The following is a 21,107-nucleotide window of genomic DNA, read 5'->3' as shown; positions in this document are numbered from 1 at the left end:
GAATTACTTTTCTATCTACTTCTAAAATCCAACTATATGGGTTATTTTAGGAATAATGATTTGTATCATTATAGTGCTATTATTCCACTTTGACAGCCATAGTTCCATTCTATGGATTCCTGGGATTTGTAGTTGGTGAGGCACCCTGGCTGAGAACACCAAACTGCTCATAATAGGATTTCATGTAATGGAACAATAACAGTTAAAATGGGATACTAGTGCTGAGATTGTGTAGAGTCAGTGGGCCACAGAACACAAGAGCATGGACAGTCCATTGCCCTACTCATAGTCAAGGCCCTGCTGATAATCAAAAACTATTGCTAGTTACATAAATGTTGACACATCATTCCCAACAATCGATTCAGTAGAAAGCTCTCATTTAATAGACAACTGAAAACATACCAGACTGGAGAAGGTTTTAGGAAAGGACTGAAAGGGCTTTTAAGAGTGTCTAGTTTTATCTTTTGTCTTCTATGGATTTGTTTAAATAATTTTAATTCTATGAGTAGTTCAACTGCATTTTAGTCATAAGGTTTTGCCTATTTTACTTGTGCTTTTTAAAATGTTTTCAACTGTGTTTTTAAAATAATTTTGTAAATTGTCTTGAATCCTTTTGAGGATTAGGAAAATGAATGATTATGCTGATGATGACGACGACAACAACAACAACAACAGAATTCAGATGTGCACACTGCTTAAATGTTCCCTATTGCTCTTCCTTAGTATTAATAAAAGTTATACTTTTGTAGCATTTGTAGCCAGTTTTCCTCCATGTAATATTGTGAGTGATGTGATTTAGAGTGATTTCTCTAAATAAGGGGCAATAATGTAATAAGAATAGAACTGATATATCCATAGTGTGTGTGTAAACACAGTAGAACTTAATAGATACACAAAGGATTCGGCTGTAAATATTTGGGGAAAATCCCCAAACAAAACAGTCATCCCTTTGAGACACCCGGTAAGAAAAAGCAATTTAAGGTGCTTACATCAGTATTACAAAATAAAAACAACTAGTTAGAGGCGAGTTTCCACATAATTATTTATTTTCAAGAACCAAAACATTCCTCTTGGGGCTTTAAAAGTCAGATAGATTGTGGGTGGAGGAAGAATGAAACAGAAGAGGCTGTTTTTCTTTCTTAATTTTGAACAGGAGAAAGGTTGTTATACACAGTAGAGTTGTAGGGATAGAGTTGTGATGAGTTGTAGGTGATGAGTTGTGAAGGTTTTGAGATAAATCTATGATATAAACAACTGTCTGTTGAATGGTAGATTGATGTTATATTTTCCTGGCACATATTTATTTTGGTTGTGTCCTACAGCTATGATCTCTTTTAATATAGATGATAGTGATGATATAATTATAATGACATAAAATGGCATTTCTCCATTTTTATCAATTTCAGCATATAAGAAAAGTATCAGCTTTAAAGGAAACACTTCTCCTTTATGGAACTGAAAACTGCAGCTTCAGATATTATCTGTATAAACTGAGAGAGAGAGTCTGAAGTCATAACACAAGATGATCAATCTCAGAACCATATGTGCTTTTAATCCAATGGCAAAAACATTCAAATGGGAATGAGATTCAAATGTAATGCACCATTTTAAACAGGTTTTAATTCTTGGGGAAATAAAAAGAGAGCATTGGAAAAGCCATAAGATGTTGTCTGAAAATGACAACAAAATAAAATGAAAAAACCAATCTTCTTTCAGTGCAATATTATGTGCGGTGAGACATTTCAACGGGCCCAATGCTTAATCTAGGTTCATGTTTCTTAGACAATAGTCAGTAGAAACCTAGAACATTCCTATAACAAAAGCAATATTTATACAGGTAGTCCCTGAGTTACAAACATCCAACTTACAAGTGACTCATGGTTGAGCATGGAAAATGTGAGAAATCATACTCTCCATTCTCAACACAGGAAGTGTGAGAAATCTGCCCCTCGGAAGGGAAATTCACTCCTGAAAGAGTTACTATCTTCGGGGAAAAGTGTCTCAACTGAAGCTTCCTCACCAATCCTTGTATCCACAAAAAAAAATATATCCAAATCCAATTATCATAGGGACAAAAAGTGAAATGAAATCTTCTGAATAGGGGCACAAACAGCAAAACAAACACCCCAGGGCTGTTAAACCTTCCCTATGATATCCAAAGTAAATATTTGACTGGAGTTACACTAAAAATGTACTTGTTCCAACTTACAAAAAAAAATCAACTTGAGAACAAGCCTACAAAACTGATCTTGTTTGTAGCTTGGGAACTACCTGTACATTTATACAGGATAAGAATAGGGGGGTATCTGCACATGCCAGAAACTGTGGTGCTGTTCTTGAGTTGGTTCTCTGTATCAGTGCCACCATGGCCTGCAAGGCCAGCCATCAAACCACCTCAGGGACTGGAAGGGTCTGCATTGCACATCCCCAATCTGGCCCAGTGGCTGGATGGCATTTGCATGGCCCAGAGGCACTGGAACTAGTTCGGCACCACTGGACATTCACCCTTACCCTGTTCCCATTGATCTGAGCTTTGTGATGCCCACAGGACATGTAAACGCTTCCTCCTGTAATAACTGTAACCAGAGTGATGCAGTGATGTGAGAGAGGGGAGGGGGAAAGGAGGAATTGCTCTCCTTTTGCCTCTTTTTTCTATGACCACCTTGTCTCTCTGTCTAGTGTTGTTCCAGGTGCCATTTTAGTTCCCAATGGGTACGGCAAAGCCTTGAACAATAACGCAAGGTACATGCCATTCCTTATCCCTAACTCACCTAAGACCAGGCAAAACGTGGGATGGGAATGTAAACAGCCATAGCTACTTCCCAATTAGGAAGTGGCATAATAGTTTACATTGGCCCAAAACATGGATAAGCTCAAGAGCTTTAGGGAAGATCTGGAGTATCCTACAGCTTTTTAAAATGCAGGACAAGGCTGCACTAAGTGGCTTCCCGTGTTATGGTGAATGGACACTGTGCATCACATGGATACATGGAGTCAATTCACTCCTGAACCAACTCATTTGGTCTGTGTAGAAGGGCCTTGAAATGTAAAATCACAGTATTAGCTCTCTGTTGCAACTCATGGCACAAATAGATTTCCTGCCAAAAAGAAAAGTAATTTCTTTGTTCCTGTTGTACTCATTTCCACTTGTTGTGTGCATTCAACCCATATCCCAAGATCACCCAGTAGGTTGGCATGGCTGTTGGAAAAGATTCTGACAACCTCATCAGATGGGCCATCGGAATCACCACACATCTTGGTGAATCCAGCAGTGCCCAACGGGGGACATAGAGAACTCATCGTCCCATGCCCTGCATTCGCCAACTCACTCAAGTCCCCATCCCAAGGAGGGGGGAATACCAGTCACCCAGCTTCCCCCCATTGACTTCTATTGCCACCATGGTGGCATGGTTCGCCTATACTGGTTTACCTATACTTTTATGACAGAGTCCTGCTGCAAGTTGCTCTACGTCATGGAATAAGAGCCAACAGGTTCCATCATAAATGTTAGGTGAACAGGTGCATGCCACCAGAAAGGACCTCATGTGATGAGGTCATTAGTCAAATGCTCAATCCACTACATCATGTTTCCACTATTACAGACTAATTCCCTGTTATACACAGACTTCTTTTCTTTCCTCTCCAAGTTTCTAAACCTCCAATCCACTATTTATGTCAGCCTTCCTCAAGCTACTGCCCTCAGGTTGCACTGAATAACAACTTCAATAATGGAGATTGGAGTCCACCACATTAGGGAGGGGGAGATGTAGGTCTATAGCATATTGAATTATGCATCTATAGGCCTTCCCAGCCACCACTAAAACACATTGCCATACTGGATGTCAACCTGTTCTCTAGCAGGCCTTGTCTAGATGCATCCACACTGAGTTTGTTTTAAAGAAACCTTAAGAGGTGGGTAGTACGCTTCAGTTCATCTTGGTGCCATTCCTAAACTTAGGATCCACTGTGGGCTACACCATTCTTCTGCTGACATACAAAAAATGTTGAAAATCAAAGCCTGATATGTCCAACATAGCTGGTTTGGATCCCTTTTCATTATTTTGCAGGGTTTTTTGCTCAAAAATGTCATGTGAGGCCCCATCTCTCTTGGTATAGATACCATCCTCTCTAGTGGTTAATCCTTATTATTTTCTTTTTTTTAAAAAATCTGAGGTGGGGCAGCCTTCCAAGTGAGGGGCACATATAGCCTATGAGTTCTGCATTGCCCATACTGAGAATTCAGTAATTTAAAACAGCTAGAAGAGATCCTGTGGGACCATCTTCCCCAAAACCCATCTCCTAATGATGTGTTTCTTCTTACATCTGCTCCAGTTTTACAGTGTGCCACTGTGTGATAGAAAACTCATTAAAGAAATGAGACCTAGATTTATGGATTTCACTTGTGATTCACTTAGCACATTTACATCGAAGTCGTCATTGACTGGAAATGATGAATGATGGCAAGGCCTTGGGCAGTAAACAGTAAAAATCAGTTTATTAGATGGTTCCCATTTGACTAAAGAGCAAAGTTGTTATTCCGAGTGGAACTATGAGCAATAACTTTCTCCAAAAAAAGACAGTAATTCAGACCGATACTTATTTGCATATACACACAGTGGCCTACTGAATTGGATCCAGATTTATCCATACATAGAGCAGATCCATTGAAATCAAGGAGACTTAACTGAGTCATAAAGCTTAAATTAGTTGTGACTAATACGTCTCCTACTGGTTTCAAAGGGTCTATTCTATTTAGCTGTAATAATGGATGGATCCAACCCATTAATACACAATACAGTTTAGAGAAAGATGTGTTTGTTTTACTTATGTGTCCATCAATAGACCACTCACAAGTTATTTAACACACATGGAATAAATTGTATCTTATGTTTTAAAAGACAAAGTCTTTTTTCATAAAGTCATTGAACATTTGTTAGTATGCTTCATTTCATAACATTCCTACAAGAGAAAATCAAATGTCCACTAAATTAAAGTTCCATGTCAAACATGTGTTCATCTAGTCTCCTTGTCAGAGATTGAACAAATTACTATTTTGAACTACAACTCCCCAAATTCCGAGTCAGTATGACTATGACTATGCTGGTTCATGGATTTTAAGAACTGTCATCCAAAAAAGTAATTCCTCCCCATCTATGAATCTGTTGCATTCTCTATTCTAGTCTCATGAACACTGTTTTTACATAAAGGACTCCCATATTGCTTACACAGTTATTTCAATGACACCCCTTATGCAAGCTGACAGATGCACATGGGAGCTAATCTACTCTAGCTGCCCTGTATTTTCTCTGACATGAAAGCATTCCATCTTTTTGCATGATGGCTGATTTTTTAAAAAAATCCCAAGAAAATTCTTTCTTTTTAATCTAACTATTGATCTGTCTACCAACTATAAACTCTGCATAGCTGGAGTAATTGCTTTATGTGCACAAACACACAGTGGGCACTGCTAGGCATTGCTCAGTAGAACAGACACAAAAGTCAGCAATAGACACTACTATGGATAAATGAGACACCCAAGATGAATAAATGAGATAAAGGAGCACATCAGTTCACAAGTGCATCTGGCAAATTTCTTGTGGTTCGCAGCATTTGAATACACATTCTCACCTGTTTGAAACAAACACTGAATCACAAAACTCAAAGGGAACCCAAGAGTCATCTAATCAGTGTCTGCCAGTGTAAGAAGTCATCCTTGAGAGATAATAATTCAAGCCCTTAGAAACTTTGAAGGAAAGAGAGTCTTCTATTCGAATGCTGGTAATTATCACATACACTATTATCTCTTTTTTACTCTACACAAAACTAGCCATATAAAATGTTTTCTTCTGCCTAGGTATTTTCAAATGGCATTATTGAGATTCAAATCAGAAATGAAAAAAAATTATGCTAACTGGTCATAGGTGCACGATGTAGGTGCAAAGTTTAAAGGTTTTTCTGTCCTCACTCACACAACTAATTATATAATGATCCCTCACTCAGAGAGATATGGACCAACTTATGTTTTCCAGGAAATTCAAAAAAATCTAAGTGCATGTTTGAGAGGTGCTGTGTATGACTATAATCATGAATCAAAATTATTCCTATCCATGAAAAACCAACAAGAATATTCTTCCAGTGACTTCCATAAGATCTTGCAAAATTATTCTCTTTTGTTATCCGTATCACAGAAGCATTGTTCAGAAGATCAATCCTGAAAGACCAAAATAGACTGGATTCAACTAGTAACACCTTGTTAGTCCTGTAATTAGACTTGGGAAACAGGATTAGTTCCCTGCCAACTTCTGAAAATGGCTTGGTTTAGCTGTACATCCAATTCTGACTCTTTTCTTTTCAAAGCAGAACTTGGAAAATTTTAAATTACTTATATTGTTAAAAAAAATAGTGCTTCCACAAGTGTTCAAAACAGAGTTGAGGTTACCTCATTTAACAAAGTAGATGTGTTCTTGAGGATTACTTCTTGAACAGAATATTTGGTACTAGAGACAGCAACAACTTGGAAATAGTTTCCTGCACCATACAAAATATCACTTCAAAATGTTTTAGCAATCTCTCTCCAAAATTCATAATATGCACATGTGAATAATACAATCTGGTCAGTTAAGCCTTCATAAATAAACAAAAATATTTTGATTCTTCTAGAAACTTCAAATATTTTCCCAAATAAATTCAGGAATTATTTTTTCTATCAAGAAATCTCACTTTTCATATAATCTTCATTTTGCAAACTAAATTTACAGATCTGTACTTTTTTAACATGGTGAAGAAACCTGGTAAAGCAGTCTTATTGGTTATCCCCTTTCTTTTCTGTTTTGGCATTCATACATAATCAGTGAGAGATTTTGCAGGCAACTACAGTTTATGTTGTCTGCTATGGGCAAACACAAAATGCTTCAGGTTAAAGGAGAATCCCATTTTTTCTATCTCAAACTTTATTGAATTTTTACTGTAGATTTGCTGCTGCAATATGACACCAGAAGACTCTGCATTATATGTGTATATACTGACCATATAATGTAGTTTGAAACTGTATTACATAGCAGTGTAGATCCAGCCTTTGTTTCTCCAGGCTCCTTCATCATCTACCCAACAGAGCATTTTTGACAAGGATCATCGGTGTCAACAATATTGTTAACTGAGGTATGCCTGTACTTTTTTGCTAAACTTTATAATTCTTATTTGAATTACATGCTCCAAGCAACTGTGGTTGATGTTAATGTATCATTATTGATGGTATCATCTGTACACACCTGTTCTGATGCCAATGGGAGATAAATTTTGAATGCTGCTGTCTTGACAATCTCCTCCTCTTTCCTGAATCTTAGCTTTTTCCTTGTTGCTGGCATATAATTCCAACTACTGCCAAGTTTAGAGCCTGAGGTTTAGGTATGTAAATGTACAAAGTAGGTCCAGGGAGTGCAGCTGGATCTGTAAACAATCCCTTTAGCTAGAATTCTTATTTTAGTTTTCAGCCCAATAAAGTAAATGAAATACAGTCAAGCAAGCAGACACCATTCACAACTAGATTTGAAAGCAACAAGTGAAGGAGGGAGGGCAGAGCAAACCACCTGACACTTATTGTTCTGTCTTCCATGGAGGCAACTCCATGTAGAAATACATTTTAATATGGGCATTTTCTATAATGTTTATGATGATTATGTGTTTTTAGCTATGTTGTAACCTGCCTCGAGCCACAAGAAGAAGTGGGAAAAAAATATTATTAGTAGTATTAGTATCGATATTATCTGCCCCAGGGCTCACATATGAAGGGAGCTTCACACCTGAATGATCACCTCCCACCAACCAGTTCCATCTATCATTTTTCTTCCTCCCCCCCACTTCATAGTGAAGCAGTGCAGCCTGAAAGGCCAGTCATACACCCATAAAACTGGATTTTCTGTAAATCTGTGGAGTAAAAGGCAAGGGGTTTTTTTGTTTTGTTTTTTTTGCTGGATTAAAGCCCAAAGTGCTCTACTTCAAGTGAATTGTCAAAATTTGCTTGTGTCCCCTACGAGATGAGTACAATTGTTTAGTCCATGGAGGCATGCCCATAAGCTCAATAGAGAGGGAGGGGAATCACAAAACAAACTCTACTGGAGACAGTAAGGTTATTTTGTCTTCAAAATAATTTCTATAGCTTGCACTACAAAGAAAACGAATATATTTGTACAGATCTTGCTTTCAATTTGCACATCTTGGAGTGATTCCAATAACTGTTCTCATCAGAAAAATATGTGCACAAAAATAGTGAGGGTTTTGTGTAAAAATCGCAACAATCTTGGACACAAAGAGAAATGGTGGTTTTATGTCTGTGCATGTGCAAACCTCTGGCAATTTTTCATTTTAAAAAACTACATGGTTATCTGAATATAGCATTTTTCTGAAAAAATAAATATGATTGTAATTTGATTTTCAAGCAACACAAAAACCACATCTATTTATGCACATAATAAATATCAAAAACATACAATATACAAACCTTCAGCAAAAGCTGCAAAATTCTCACCACTGTGCTATTCTTCATGACTAGTTTTCCCTACCCTCAGGAAACCGAATGCTTTGATTATAAAATGAAAAATGGTAAAGATTATATCCATCCTTAGGTGGCAGGGGCATTTGTTGTAGCAGCATAATCAAGATGGTTACAGCCCCAGGCTGTGCTGAAAATAGCAGCCCAGACCAACCCAACCAGACACAGATACTCTTTTGTTACTATTGCATTTACATCTCTCCTTTATTCTTCCAAGGACCCCACAAAGCTATATGGTGCAACCATTCCTCTTTATTAAATATTCATAGCAAGCCAGTTGAAAAGATTAGTGCAAGACTTGTCCTGATTTATTTTATGGCTTTGCAGGGAAAACTAGAATGTTGATTTCCCAAAACTCAATCCAGCATTTGTCCACTCAACACAAGGAAGATGTTTATAGTAAGCACTTTGCTCCAAATTGCTCTGTGTTTTTAAAGAGGATGGGATAACGAAGATTTGTAAATAGTTATTTTTAACTATATTGTGATAATGTATATAATGCACAAACTTAATACTAAATTAAAATTAATTAATTAAAAGTGCAGTTGGCTACCTGCCAAAGGAAAGTTAACAGGGAAAAGGGCAGGGCTAGGAATTATGGAGGGGTAGAAACAGGTTCTACCTTTAAAGGTTGGTTCTACCTTTAAGTGGGGCAAATCCACCATCCTGGGCATCAAAATATATAATTGTACAAGCCACAACACTTGTCCATGTCCTCTCAGTGATCTTACATTGGAGGATTCTGTACTACCAATAATGTTGAAATATTTTTGGACCACCAGTAAATTCATTTTCTACTGGAATGAAGTAGAGGCAAAGTGCCATCTTGCCCTTTCATTCAGGTAGCAAAATATTCTGGAATGCCTCTTAATAAGAAGGAATGAAGTTGGGTGGGTGGGGAAGAGGAAGGCATTGAATTCCTACATCTCTGAAAAAATATAAACCAAAGGAGATTTAGAGAAGTGCAATGCTCAGCCCTTCAGTCTGAGACAAACAATATAAGCCCCCCAAAGGGTTGCAATACTGAGCCAGGAAATGAAAATTTGGATGACATAACTATTCTGTCGGTGAAATCAGCTGTTTATAACCAGTCAAGCAACTATCACAGCCATTTCAGAGCACAGATAGTTTTCATTGAGACTTTGCTCCCAGTGACTTGCTCCCAGTTTTGGGATCTGTAATCCTGAAAATCTTCTGCAAAGATACGTAATCCATGATTAACCTATGAGTTATAATAGTTTTATTAATGAAAAGACGTTTAAGTATATTACTTAACAATCATGGGTGTTACTCCATTACTGCTTCTGACTGGAAATAATACATTAAAATTAACTAATTGCCCTATGAGTTAACATTTTCAGCAACGATTTTCAAATTCATTATTTAATCATTAGATGCCAGCAGTGACACTTTCGAGTAATAGCCAATATTTCCATTCATGACTGGCAATTTGTAATACTTTTCCATTTTAAATTATTTTGTATTTAAAGATTTAGTGAACAGATGAATTAACAAATTAAGATTGACATTAAAAAGAAAATAAACTAAGATTCTCAATCACTTATTAGTTTGACAAAGGATTTTCAAAATCACTTGAGGGGTCACAGTTTGGGATATGTCATTTATTTCAGAGTCTGAATGCTGACAACTTACAAATACAAGATAAATAATAAAACAATTGGCAGGAAATTAGCTGATCAGATAGTTTACCTACTTGGATTTTTTTCAGAAGGGATTACAGAATTCACTTCTTAAAAACTGTGTGGTTAAATCATAACCAGTCTTTTTAAATTTAAGGTATTTTCAATCTTTGTTTTAACTATTGCAAATTACTTTACACCATTCTTTTTAAGGCTGCATGTATTTTTAAAGAAAGATATTTGTATTATCTTTTATCCTACACACTAATTGTATGTAGGCTCTGCCTTATAGTCCAAAAATCTTTTAATTAATGAAGGAATAAATAATGCATAACAGTATCTGGACTGACATAAGAGCTACTCCAACTGAATGTTTTGGGTGTTGGACAGGAACTTTGGAGACCTGGGTTCGAATGCCTGATTGGTTATAGAAACCCACTGTTGATACAGAATAAGTCACACTATCTCAACCACAGAGGAAGTCCATGCCACCCCTCAATTAGAAATCTTGCCAAGAAAACTCTGTAATAAGTTTGCTTTAGAGTTGAAGGCGCACAACAGCAATCAGGATTTGTACCAGCACAGAAGGGATTTATGAATGAAGAAATCCATTCTGTAATGACATCACACCTGTCGTGTTGTGTTGTGTAGCCATAGCACCAGCCATATGTACGACACACACCACATAACTCATGTGCCACAGAGGTGTTCATCTAAAGCTCCCACTCAGTGGTGGACTGGGTCTAAAAATACTGATTGCCAGGAGACAAAGGGGAGGGGGCATCCACAACAAAAAGATTATTTACATGTGGAATTAAGTTCCTCTAAATACCTTAGGACTTATTTCTGGGGGGAAAAATACATATCCATGGCTAGATCACAAAACTAGATCCAACCCACAACTAGAATCAAGAGGCTTCTGTGTTGGTATAAGAAATTATTAAAATATCCTCCTCACTACTGTCAACACAGAAAATCTATAACTGAAGAAATGTATACTGCCCTGATAATATATTCACATTCTGGTGATTTTAACCAGTTGAGAGAATAAGAGTTTTCTCATCAGGTCTTTCACATCATTGTAATTTGTGTACTCAGACCCAACTGTTCCTTTGCCTTGATGGTTCTTAATTTAGCATAAAGCGATAGCACCTTTGAGACTAACAGAGAAAAGTATAATTCTAGTACAACGTTTTATGGATTCCAACCCACTAGATGCTAAATGTTAATGGTTTCCTTTATATATTTTATGCTGAGATTGTCTAATATGACAGTGTCTTTGAATACTAAGCTATATTTAGGATTATGTAAACCAGGAGTGCGGATACTCCACAACTAGCAAGGGAACACAGTAGAAATAAAAAATGAGGGAAACAATATATGGAAGAACTATATAAAAGATATGACAGATTCATTCAAGCAAAAACCATATGAAGATGAACTTCCAATTTTAGAAAATGAAGTGGAAGCTGCACGCAGACCATTTGGAAGAACTAAATCACAAGGAAAATTTGGAGAACATGCTTCAAGCTACAGAGACAAAATTGAGTTCTAACTAGTGTTCTAACAGTCAACAAATACGGAAAACAAATAATATGGCCCAGACAGGAAATGCCCAATAGTTATTCCAATCCCCAAGAAAAGAAGCACCAGGGATTGCCATGTCCCATGCAAGCAAAGTGATTCTCAAAATTCTACAATAAAGACTTTTACCAAATGTGAAGTCAGAAACATCAAATGTCCAAGCTTAGTCAGGAAAAGAAGAGATATTAAAAATAATAGTACAAAAATATGTTGCACAATGGTGCACATGAATGATTTTTTAAAACATCTTGGGTTTTATATGTTACAGTAAAAAAAAAAACCTTTGATTCTACAGACCATAAAGAACTAGGTATGTCACAACATTTGATTCTCCTGATGCATGACCTGTACTCAGGACAAGAGAATAAAATACAGATAAACAGAGCGGCTCTCAATGGGCAAGGGGTCAGGCAAGGTTGCATTTCATCATCATATCTGTTTAACTCATACGTTGAACATCACATGTAAAGCAGAATTAGACTTGGAAGTAGGAAACATAAACACTGGAGGAAGGACCATCCATGATATAGGATGTGCAGGTGACATGATATTACTAGCAGAAAATAACAAAGATTTGAATGATTACTGAATAGTAAAGTAAGGTAAAGGTTTCCCCTTGACATTAAGTCTAATCGAGTTTAATTCTGGGTGAAGGTGCTCATCTCCATTTCCAAGCCGGAGTGCCAGCGTTGTCTGTAGATATTTCCTAGATCATGTGGCCAGCATGACTGCATAGAGCTTTGTTACCTTTCCGCCACCATCTACTCACATTTGCATGTTTTCGAACTGCTAGGTTGGCAGAAGCTGGGGCTAACAATGGGAGCTCCCCCATCTGCAGATGTGAATTGCTGACCTTCCAGTCAGCAAGTTCTGCAGCTTAACAGTTTAACCTGCTGCACCACCGTGGCCCCCATGATTACTGAATAATGAAGGGTAAAAGTTCAAAGGTAGGTTCACAGCTGAACAGTAAGAAAACAAAAATAATGACAACAAGGTGATTTCAATAACTTTAAGGTAGATTATAAAGGCACTGAAATAATTCAAGATTTTCCATAGCTTAGCTCAGTAATTAATCAGAATGAAGACTTCAGACAAGAAATCAGAAGTTCAGCTCTTGGAAAGACAGTTTTTTTGGTTTTTGGTTTTTTTGTGTCAGGAGCGATTTGAGAAACTTCAGGGACAGTATGAAATCACTAGACAAGATCCTGAAATGTAATGATGTATCACTGAATACTAAAGTTTGGATTGTCAGTGCCTTCATATTTCCCATTTCTATGCATAGTTATGAAAGCTTGACAATGAAGAAAACTGAAAGGAAGAAAATCAAATTCTGTGAAACATGGTGCTGGAGAAGAGTTCTAAGGATACCATGGAATGCTAAAACAACAAATAAAAGAGTCGTTGAGAAAATCAAGCCTAAACTCTCCCACATACAAAACTCACTGTCCTTCTGTCCACCTCAACATCATCTCAACACTTGCAAAAAACAGGCAGCAATCCAAGACATAGCTCAAGGCAGTACCTCTAATATTCCACATAATATTGCAGTTCCCACATTCATCAAAACTGCACTTCTCTCCATATAAAAATAACTATATTTTAGTAATAGTGCAAAAAATTGATTAGTCTTGTTATGATACAATTGCAATACAATATAAATAAAAATGAATTGCTTTTTGCTACTGAGTTATTTGTAACATGTTACATCCAAGCTTAGGTAGAGATGAATCAAAGAGATAGCTTCAATTTCCTTGGCAAAATGAGAAAAATATTCTGCTCCAGGTTTCAAAGTGCTATCCAAAGTACTGTACTGAATGCAGTTGGGGGACAGACTTCAACAGTACCTGTGAAATTCAGGCTACAACCAGAGAAAACCTAACACCTTGGGATACAGAAGAACCTACCATCACTGTAGAGAGCTAAACAATTTGAAAAAATAAAACTAATAATGATGAAACAGTAGCAAATCTAGAATTGTCATGACTCCATTTAGTGTAATACTAACATGTAGATGGGATTCTTAGAACGGTAACATTAAGGAAACACACCATTTTATTCTTCAGTTAAAGTGTCTTAAAATTAGGTATCCTTACCTAAATGTGAATATGTTATTAGAGCAGTATACATTTATTCAGTTATAGATTCAGTTATAGATTATAGATTAGGTATCCTTGATCAGGTAAAACGTGAATTTAAAATATTCTAGTTATGGAATAGGGCTTGAATTACTCCACAGATCTCCAATTCAAATGCATATTATTTTGCTTGGTTTTAAAACATGTGAAACCATGCAAACTGCAGCCAAACTTATTTCCAAGTATGAAACAACATTGAAGATTTGCACATAAAAATTTTCAGTCCAATGCAAGTATCTTATTATCTGATATTTGCCCCACTATTTCTCCAAGAACCTAATGTACTGGTCTTTGATCATATTGAACTTTCTTATCAAAATAGTCACGGTTATATCCCTTTTTTTCCTCTGATTAAACTTACAGCTGAGAGATAGTGACTGGTACAAGACACTGAATGCACTTTGTAAGTGAGTGGAAACTGCACTCTAGGTCTCCCTGCATCTTTTAAAAACACACTGGGTTTTGTAACCAACAGAGACCTTATCATATGAGTGAGCAATATTCACCCATGCATTTTTCCTAGACCCAGATATCTCAAGGTGAAGTCCCATTCACTCTTGCATAGAAATATGAATTTTGTTTAGCCGATGTCCCTCTCTAGTCCCTTTGAACCCTTCCATCTCCCTGAATCTGCTGTAGGAAGGCTGGGTTGGAATAAAATCAGAATTGGTGAGTGACAGCACAGTGAGAATTATCCATGACCTCCTCGGTCTCTTCTATAAATGGAAGGACTTCTCTTGATAAATGGAGTGAAACAGCCAGTGTTCAAATTACCCAGAGGAAGAAAAGATCTTGCCTTTGTAGCTCCTGTTTAGATGGGGCTATAGGGAGGCATCATCATTGGGGAAGTTGGGATGCAAGCCTTGTGGATTCCTTTAAGCCCATTTCCCCCATTTCCACTCAATGCTTTTAAATCCTAAAAGTAGTCTCTCCCAATACAGGATGCACACAGCTCTAAGCCTGTTCAATCAAAGGCTAAGTTGCACTGATACATTTTACAATCCACATGAGGCACATACAAATTGAACTTCCACTTTAGCCACTTAGGTTTCACGAGTGAGAAAGTAACAGACGTGAAGAGATTAATCTACTAGTTCAAGACAGTGTCACTGAAGCAGAAGCAGAAAGAGACCCATGATCCTTTTATCCCCATTTTAGTAAGTAATAACCAATGGGCGAGGCTTCCCTCCCTAACATTACTATATGCTTGACTTCAGGCTATCACTGATCTTTGACACACTAAGAATATTTCCTCAGTTGAGAAATTCTGCTTAATCAAAAAGAAACCTTATAATATGAACAAGGTGCAGACCATTACAAAAAGAACTCCAGATATGTAATTTCAGTACTTGTAACTTAACATTCCTTTGTGTTTTGACCATATATCTAAAAGCATTGCCGTTAAATTTGCACTGGATTTCAACAGCTTTCCATTTCTATATGTATTGAAAGCAGTTTTGTACAGGAATGAACTCTTTGCAGATAAATATAGGCAAAAATGTGTACTTCTCTAGACTTAGTCTGCAATTTATAAGCTTTTCCACTCTTCGTACAGAAAGAAATCTAACTCTGCTACCACCACTCTAACCCAGTCCTTACATCACATCTTACTTTTCTGATCATTCAGGTGCATCTGTTTTATATGCATGTTTTCTGACACCTCTTTCAGATATTGACAGTTGAATAGTTGAATAGTTGGGTTCACACTTCTAAAATGTGTGGGAGGACCCTATTTATCCACATCAACCAAGCTTTCTAGTACTTTTGTATGAGTACTAAAGCTTTCATTAATGGAGTTCTTAAAGCTTCACTGATTTGTTTCTAGGAACAATTCAAAGCCTTGGTTAGCACCTTTAAAAGCACAGTTTAAAAACCTTACATCTCCTACATGAGCCTGCATACACTTTGATATCTTTGGAAGAGGCCTTTCTCTCAATCTTATTGCCCTCTGAGGCATGGGCTATGAAGACAACAAATAATATTTCTCCGTGGCCGTTCCCAGCTACTGAAAATCCTTGATCGTGGTACTCAGGTTGGTCTTCTTATGTTTCTACTAACACTGATGCCTCTTAATTCAGGTGAGCCTTTGGCAACTGATGTCACTTACTGCAAAATGAACTTTGAAATGGACTTGTGTTGCATTTTTGTTAATTAAAATGTTTTTAAAATGTGCTTTAAATGTTCATGATTTTAGTCATCTCTTTTTCATTGTATTTGTTTTGTTTTAAGTTACTCTGAGGTAATTATTAAAAATTGTGGTGTTGCTCTTTTCTGAACAGATCTATTTACTCTGCTTAATAATTTGTCCTAAAGAGTGCAATTCATTTAAAAACAAATGATTAATAACAGTGGGGTGTTTTGTTTTTGTTTGTTTTTTTAAATGCTTTTGCTAAACTTAAAAGTTTAGTTGTTAACATTTTAGGTAAGGTATATCTCAGTTGATGAAGGAGAGATGTTTCTACAAGCTAATTCTTTAACAGAAATGTTAGTACCAGAGGAGAATGTAACATGGAAAGAATAGAGATAGGTTCCTGCATAACAAAGGCGGGGGGGGGGGGGGGACTTGAATGTGTTTCAGTAAATTTTCTAATTCTCGGCTAACAATACACACATGTGAAATGAAACAACCAGATCAGACAATCCTTGAATAAGTAATCCAAAAATATTGGAAGCTTCCAAAGACCATTTGAAAACTTATTCTAAAAAGGAATTCAAGAGTGGCATTTTCTTTTAAAAACCTTCATCCTTGTTATGATTTCCATATTGTTGGTCAAGCATAAAGATTTTAAAAACTTTAATTTGCTATGGTTAGCTGATTTTTTTCATGCAAGTAGCTTCTGGTGAGAGAGAATTGGCTCTCTGCAAGGATATTGCCTAGGGGCTGCCTGGATGTTTGATGTTTTACCATCCTGTGGGAAGCTTCTCTCATGTCCCCATGTGGGGAGCTATAGTTGACAGACAAGAGCTCACCCTGCTCCCTGGATTTGAACTACCGACCTTTCAGTCAGCAGGCCTGCCGGCACAAGGGTTTAACTCATTGCACCTCTGGGGGCTCCTGGTTAGTTGGTGAGGGAGGCTTATCATCTTTCATGTTATGCTTACTCAGTAAGGGATTCTGGAAGGCACTGCTGTTTAACTTGCCTATTGTAAAATGGGGCACATGGCTGCAACAGATCAGCTTAGAGCAAAATCCCATTCTTTCTTAGCTCAGGTTTTATGAATTTCTGAGAGCAGACTCACTGCTGCATTCCTGGACAACTGTAAAAAGACTTCATAAAAATGATTTCCGTTTTCAGATGCTTTATTAATTGAGGTATGTCTATATCTATCTGAGGAAAGATTAAACAAGACTCTATAAAGCAAGTCATTCATGGCATATTTCAAAATGTCCCTTTGCTAGTTACAAATAGAAGAAATCAAATATCCTCTCTGTTTTATGTTAATTTTTGAAATGTCTCAGCCTGAAGAAAATCTGTGTATTATTTTTAGACTATCATGGATATGTTGTGTGTGGGTTTTCAATTTTCACAGTTAGAAATGTCACTTCAGAAGAATTTCCCCATACGTATCATGGCATAATACTCTGCATGTAACTTCTTAAATAAAATATATGTCTACAGTAATATAACTGTCAATGGAGTTGCAAAGTAAAGTGAAGTTTATTATGCAACTGATTGGATCACAAGCATTTTTAGCATATTTCCAGCCCTAGCTGAAAAGAAACTGATGGATGGATCCAAAGTTAGCTATGCTTGGAATAAACTCACTAAAATCAGATCGATTAGAAAGAACCAAGAGGGCAATCTAATATAATCGCATGGATGAGTAATACTTGCCTCTGAATTCAGTGCATTTGGAAGTAACCCTGAGTACCAAAACTCCAAAATGACTAAACAAGACAAAGGGGTAAATTTTGATCTCATTTTTTTCCAGACTATATATACTAGGAAAAGCATGGTACTTTCTGAACTAATGTATGTAACATAAACGTATTCCTCTTTAGAGCACTGTCTTGTAACATTTTACTAGTATGCTCACTTGTCTCCAAAAGATTGAAACCTATGCAATTAGCATTCTAACAAAGGTCGTTTCAGCCTTATTTTACACCAGGTTTTCCACCAAGTAGCATGAGAGCTACAAAAAAGCAAAGAATCATGACAGTGATGTGTACATGAAATTACAGTTGGACAGGGGAATAATAAATCATGATAGTAGTTATTAATAACTATGAGACTGTGCTAGCTATTGATTAATATATTCATGATTGCTAACGATATTAGCAATTTAGCAACCCAAATATTAGCTTTTATTCATAGTAACTGCAAGGACTTTGTATCGCTGAATGTCTCATCTTTCAATCAGCTATAAGCAATGTAGGAAAAAAAGAGAGCACAAGAGGGTTTTGAGCACTGCTGGCCTTTTTACTACAGGGGCATAATGACACCATCATGGACAAGGTCATGTCATAGAGATATGTGTCATGTAATGTAATTTGAAATGTGATGTCTGCTACACAATGTATAGGATGCTAGGCGAGTGCATTAACCCAGATGACAAATAAATCAAAGCAACTGCCCAAGTGAAAAAAAAAATGTCTTCCACGGCCCCCTTCTTCACAACATACAGACTTCAAAATGACCCTCTTCTGCTGCAAAGGACATCTTTTCAACAATCATACATAAAACTATCATTTCCTGCCTGGAGCAGCTCCCTGCTGATTGCGAAAGGAAGTTGTTCTTACAGAGAGTGATGTCACTCTATGATCCTCCAGCCACTCAGTGCCAGCAAAGACACAACCTACAGCTCTGCTGACAGGGAGCAAAAGAACAACCGGCTTTCTTTCTGTCTCCCCCATGTTTGTTCCTCCAGATCAACTCATTGCACCTCACCAGGGGCCAGTTATTATTACAGCACTCGCTCCACCAAGCGCATGCTAACACTGCCTTGGATCACACCAAACGGTCCTCCTCCCCTGGATTTTAAATACCAACGAGCTTGTGTACTATAGTAATAGTAATATTGTAGTAACATATTATCATCAGCTCTGAAAACATTTTGATAAAGTTATGCAGGTGTGCATGTGTGTGGATATATATTTATGAGAGGAGGGAGTGAAGAGGGAGAATGGAGAAACTATGATGGGTTCCTTGCTATGTAGGTGTAGCTGCCCCACCAAGACACTGTGCTAAACCTGTAAGATATACTTTAAAGTGTTGCGCGGAGGGAAAAACGGTGTTCCTCCACTGTCAGACTCCAACACCCACCTGCATGGTTTTTGCTTTGTGTTTTGTCTTTTAAAGGTACATCTTTCAAAACTTGGAGCACATAGCAAGTGGCTCAGGTTCTCCTTCCTGCCTTGGATCTCCTTCCATTTCACTTCACCTTCAGCCTGGGCCTAGTGCTGACCATAAAGTCCAAGCACCAGCATACAACCATAAGGTCATATAAGGCTCAAGGTTTGAGATCCCTACCTGACCTGAACCTGGTGGACTCATGCCTCCGTTCCCCTCTCTCATCCATCCATTACAGTTTCTCAAGTCACTTCTGACACACACAAAAAATCCATCCTATTCTAGCCCTTGCTACAGGTTGAGCATATCTTATTCGAAATGCTTGGGATGGAAGAGTTGGATTTCAAAATGATTGTATGTATGTAATGAGATACCTTGGAGGTGGGACCTGAGTCTAAACACGAAATGTGTTTTCTTGGGTTGCTGTGAGTTTTCTGGGCTGTATGTCCATGTTCCAGAAACATTCTCTCCTGGTGTTTAGCCCACATCTATGGTAGGCATCCTCAGAAGTTGTGAGATCTGTTGGAAACTAGGCGAGTGGGGTTTATATATCTGTAGAAAGTCCAGGGTGATTGATATAGCCACAGATATATAAAGCTCCCTTGCTTCGTTTCTAATATATCTCACAACCTCTGAGGATGCCTGCCATAGATGTGGGTGAAACGTCAGGAGAGAATGCTTCTGGAACATGGACAAACAGCCTGGAAAACTCACAGCAATCCAGTTATTCCAGCCATGATAGCCTTGAACAACACAACGCATTTTATGCCTGGCGTACACTTTATACACAGGGCACAATAATGCTGTGTAAGGAGCAGTCTGTGTACACTGAACCATTAAGAGGCAACGGTGTCCATTGCTGTCTCTGCCACCATGTGAAGCATAGAATTCGAAAAGATCATAAGGGTCCAGCCCCATTCCACCAAAATCAAAGCACTCTTCACAGATGGCCATCCAGCCTCTTACAAAACCTCCAGAGAAGGAGGCTCCACAATGTTTTGTATCTGGAGGATAAGGGATATTCAACTTGTGCCTGCCTCATCCTCTGCCGAGGGTTCCCCCAAATGGGTTGCTGTGAGTTTTCCAAGTTGTCTGGCCATGTTCCAGAAGAACCCCCTCGATGGACTGTCACCTTGTCGTGGTAAGGGGCTTGCGTGTTCCAATGAACCTGCGGGCACAACCACGGGAGTCACACACTCCCAGTAGTGACCACAGGGGAGGTTCCAGACCAAGCACAATCCGAAGACCCAAAGACCTCAACGGCGGAGCAGGTGGAGGATAACATGGTACATGTTACAAGGGCTGTGAAGGCAGAAGAAGGCTGCAACAGACTGAGAAGCCACTCTCGTTGTGTTAATCACACCACTGTTGGGACCTCAACCTGTGAAGACTGTGTGTTGCCTGGCCGTGCACCGACCTCCACACATTAAAAAAAAAAAAATCATGCACAGGCATCTTCCGAAGTGGAAGACCATCGTCCTCGAACTACGAGGGATTGCCTAAGAAGAGAAGCATTCTCTCCTGACATTTCACCCCCATCTATGGCAGGCCTCCTCAGAGGTTGTGAGGTCGGTTGGAAACTAGGCAAGTGGGGTATATATATTTGTGGAAGGTCCAGGGTGGGAGAAAGAACTCTCGTCTGGAATCAGCCAGACCTTGAAGCTGCAAGGCTTTTCAATGCTAATCAAGGTGATCAATTGCAACATTCACACAGACAAGAGTTCTTTCTCCCACCCTGGACCATCCACAGATATAAACCCCACTTGCCTAGTTTCCAACAGACCTCACAACCTCTGAGGAGGCCTGGCAAAACGTCGGGAGAGAATGCTTCTGGAACATGGTCACACAGCCTGGATGACTCACAGCAACCCAGTGATTCCGGCCACGAAAGCCTTGGAGAGCACGGTTC

At 38.1% G+C, this 21,107-nt stretch overlaps 1 protein-coding gene across 7 annotated transcripts in view; it reads right to left on the bottom strand.

Moving 5' to 3' along the window:
- pde4d (phosphodiesterase 4D) overlaps positions 1-21,107 on the bottom strand; it is an 830,388-nt gene that overhangs the window by 512,292 nt on the left and 296,989 nt on the right. The gene's annotated exons all lie outside the window — the stretch shown is intronic.

Source organism: Anolis carolinensis, chromosome 2 (genome assembly GCF_035594765.1).
Source record: "Anolis carolinensis isolate JA03-04 chromosome 2, rAnoCar3.1.pri, whole genome shotgun sequence".
In the NCBI taxonomy this organism is placed as follows: domain Eukaryota; kingdom Metazoa; phylum Chordata; class Lepidosauria; order Squamata; family Dactyloidae; genus Anolis; species Anolis carolinensis.
This window is presented reverse-complemented; position numbering and strand designations above follow the sequence as displayed.